Raw genomic sequence first — 4,114 nt, forward strand, 5'->3', positions numbered from 1 at the left:
TAGGACCAGGATGTCAGCAACCTCAAACAGCTCTGCCTTCGGCTTTAGCTTCCCACCGCGATGACTCTCAAATTCTCCCGGATAGTGGTGATAGTGTCCCTGCAACTTCACGTCCGTTCCTTCCACCGCGTAGTGTACCAAGGCCTGCTCCACAGACGAGCACAAATAACATTCAAAACTCATAGCCAGGCCACGCGTAAACATGGCAGCTAATGCAAATGATGTAGATTCTCTTGATCAAGAAGTTGATGACCCTTTGTTGATTCTGGAGCTCTGAGTCACAAAGGACGTAAGACTATAGAGTTTTGGACAATTAAGATCATCGGTAACGTATTTAATTTCTTTTCTTTGTTCAACATGATTTAGACTCCATTATATATTAATTTTCTAAGTTCCAACTATGAGAAGAGCATCAAACCCATCCTTAATTTACACTATACCATAATTCGTTCATCCCAAGTGCTTTCCATTACAACACAGTCAACGATAAAGAACTTCTCCAATACTTGAATCGTGCTTTTTATTTCTTCTTTTCTTGCATGCTGTCCACAACGGTTACACATATAAGGTATTATATTTTTTTAGATTCCGACAGCAAAATCAAGCCGAAAAAATTAAGCGTAAGGGAGGCTATGTGATGAGCGGATAATTTATACGCTTTTTGGCATTGTTTTTAGGAAGTTTTTAGTAAGTTTAAGCTACTTTTAGGGATGTTTTCGTTAGTTTTTATGTTAAATTCACATTTCTAGACTTTACTATGAGTTTGTGTGTTTTTCTGTGATTTCAGGTAATTTCTGGCTAAAATTGAGGGACTTGAGCAAAACTCTGAAAAAGGCTGAGAAAAGGACTGCTGATGCTGTTGGAATCTGACCTCCCTGCACTCAAAATGGATTTTCTGGAGCTACAGAACTCCAATTGGCGCGCTCTCAATGGCGTTGGAAAGTAGACATCCAGAACTTTCCAGCAATATATAATAGTCCATACTTTATTCGGAAATTGACGACGTAACTTGGCGTTGAACGCCAAGTACATGCTGCTGTCTGGAGTTAAACGCCAGAAAAACGTCATGATCCGGAGTTGAACGCCCAAAACACGTCATAACTTGGAGTTCAACTCCAAGAGAAGCCTCAGCTCGTGGATAGATCAAGCTCAGCCCAAACATACACCAAGTGGGCCCCGGAAGTGGATTTATGCATCAATTACTTACTCATGTAAACCCTAGGAGCTAGTTTATTATAAATAGAACATTTAACTATTGTATTAGATGTCTTTGACCACGTTTCATCTTTGGTCTCAGCTTTGTTTTATTCTTCATCTTAGGAGGCCATTGAGCACGTTTTGGGGGGCTGGCCATTCGTCCATGCCTGAACCTTTCACTTATGTATTTTCAACGGTGGAGTTTCTGCACACCATAGATTAAGGGTGTGGAGCTCTGCTGTACCTCAAGTTTCAATACAATTACTATTACTTTTTACTAAATTCTCTTTTAATCTTATTCCAAGATATACGTTGCACTTCAACTTGATGAATGTGATGATCCGTGACACTCATCATCATTCTCACCTATGAACGCGCATGACTGACAACCACTTCCGTTCTACCTTAGGCCAGGCGCATATCTCTTAGATTCCCCAACAGAATCTTCGTGGTATAAGATAGATAGATGGCGGCATTCATGAGGATCCGGAAAGTCTAAACCTTGTCTGTGGTATTCCGAGTAGGATTCTGGGATTGAATGACTGTGACGAGCTTCAAACTCCTGAAGGCTGGGCGTGATGACAAACGCAAAAGAATCAAGGGATTCTATTCCAACCTGATTGAGAACCGACAGATGATTAGCCGTGCTATGACAGAGCATAGGAACATTTTCACTGAGAGGATGGGATGTAGCCATTGACAACGGTGATGCCCTACATACAGCTTGCCATGGAAAGGAGTAAGAAGGATTGAAGAAAGAGTGAGTAGTGAAGTAGAGTTTCAAGAGGAGCACAGCATCTCCATACACCTATCTGAAATTCCCACTATTGATTTACATAAGTATTTCTATCCCTTTTATTTTCTTTTTATTGTTGATTTTCGAAACCCATAACAATTTAATCTGCCTAACTGAGATTTACAAGGTGACCATAGCTTGCTTCATACCAACAATCTCTGTGGGATCGACCCTTACTCGCGTAAGGTTTATTACTTGGACGACCCAGTACACTTGCTGGTTAGTTGAACGGAGTTGTGAATTCAAATAAAACCAATTATTAAATTTCATACAAGTACAAAGAGCATGTGATCACAATTTCGTCCACCAAGTTTTTGGCGCCGTTGCCGGGGATTGTTCGAGTATGGACAACTGACGGTTCATCTTGTTGCTCAGATTAGGTAATTTTCTTTTCAAAAATCGTTTTCAAAATTTTTCTTTTATTTTTCGTTTTTCTAAACTTTATTTTCGAAAAAATCAATAAAAATCCAAAAAATTAGAAAATCATATAAATCAAAAATATTTTGTGTTTCTTGTTTGAGTCTTGAGTCAATTTTTAAGTTTGGTGTCAATTGCATGCTTTAAAAACTTTTCTTGCATTTTTCGAAAATTCCATGCATTCATAGTGTTCTTCATGATCTTCAAGTTGTTCTTGATAAGTCCTCTTGTTTGATCTTGATGTTTTCTTGCTTTGTGTCTTTTGTTGTTTTTCATATGTATTTTTTGTTTGTTAGAGTCCATGCATTAAAGATTTCTAAGTTTGGTGTCTTGCATGTTTTATTTGCTTAAAAAATTTTTCAAAATTATGTTCTTGATGTTCATCATGATCTTCAAAGTGTTCTTGGTGTTCATCTTGACATTCATAGCATTCTTGCATGCATTCATTGTTTTGATCTAAAAATTTCATGCATTGAGTATTTTTGTTGTTTTTCTCTCTTATCATAAAAAATTCAAAAATCAAAAAAATATCTTTTCCTTATTTCCCTCCAAATTTTCGAAATTTTGGGTTGACTTGGTCAAAAATTTTTTAAAAATTAGTTGTTTCTTACAAGTCAAGTCAAAAATTTCAATTTTAAAAATCTTATCTTTTCAAAATCTTTTTCAAAAAAATCATATCTTTTCCATTTTTTTCTTATTTTCGAAAAATTTTAAAAATTATTTTTCAAAAATCTTTTTCTTATCTTTTCATCTAATTTTCGAAAATTAGCTAACAATTAATGTGATTGATTCAAAAATTTGAATTTTGTTACTTTCTTGTTAAGAAAGGTTCAATCTTTAAATTCTAGAATCTTATCTTGTAGTTTCTTGTTAGTTAAGTCATTTTAAAAATTAAATCTTTTTCAAAATATCTTTCTCTTAAAATTTCTATCTTATCTTTTTATCTTATCCTTTTCAAAATTTTATCTTTTTCAAAATTTGATTTCAAAATATCTTATCTAACTTCTTATCTCCTCATCTTTTTCAAATTTGATTTCAAATCTTTTTCAATCAACTAACTAACTTTTTGTTTGTCTCTTATCTTTTTCAAAACTACCTAACTACTTTTCCCTCTTCAATTTTCGAAAATACCTCTCTCTTTTTCAAAAATTCTTTTTAATTAATTAATTGTTTTAAATTTTAATTTCAATTATACTTTATCTTTAATTTTTGAAAATTACTAACCCTTTTTCAAAACTATTTTCGAAATCTCCCTTCTCTTTTCTTCTTCTATTTAATTATTTAATTACTAACACTTCTCTTCACCTCTCTTCATCTAAAAATCCGAACCATTCTCCTTTCCTTATCCCCTTTCTTTTTCTACTAACATAAAGGAATCTCTATACTGTGACATAGAGGATTCCTCTTTCTCTTCTTGTTTTCTTCTCTTTCATATGAGCAGGAATAGGGAAAAAGGCACTCTTGTTGAAATTGATCCAGAACCTGAAAGGACTCTGAAGAGGAAATTAAGAAAAGCTAAATTAAATTATTCTAAAGGTAACCTTTCAGAAATTTTCGAACAAGAGAAGGAGATGGCAGCCGAAAATAATAATAATGCAAGGAGAATGCTTGGTGACTTCACAAAGCCAACGTCCAAGTTTGATGGAAGAAGCATCTCCATTCCTGCCATTGGAGCCAACAACTTTGAGCTGAAACCTCAGCTAG

The sequence above is a fragment of the Arachis stenosperma genome, chromosome 6 (genome assembly GCF_014773155.1).
Source record: "Arachis stenosperma cultivar V10309 chromosome 6, arast.V10309.gnm1.PFL2, whole genome shotgun sequence".
Classification (NCBI taxonomy): domain Eukaryota; kingdom Viridiplantae; phylum Streptophyta; class Magnoliopsida; order Fabales; family Fabaceae; genus Arachis; species Arachis stenosperma.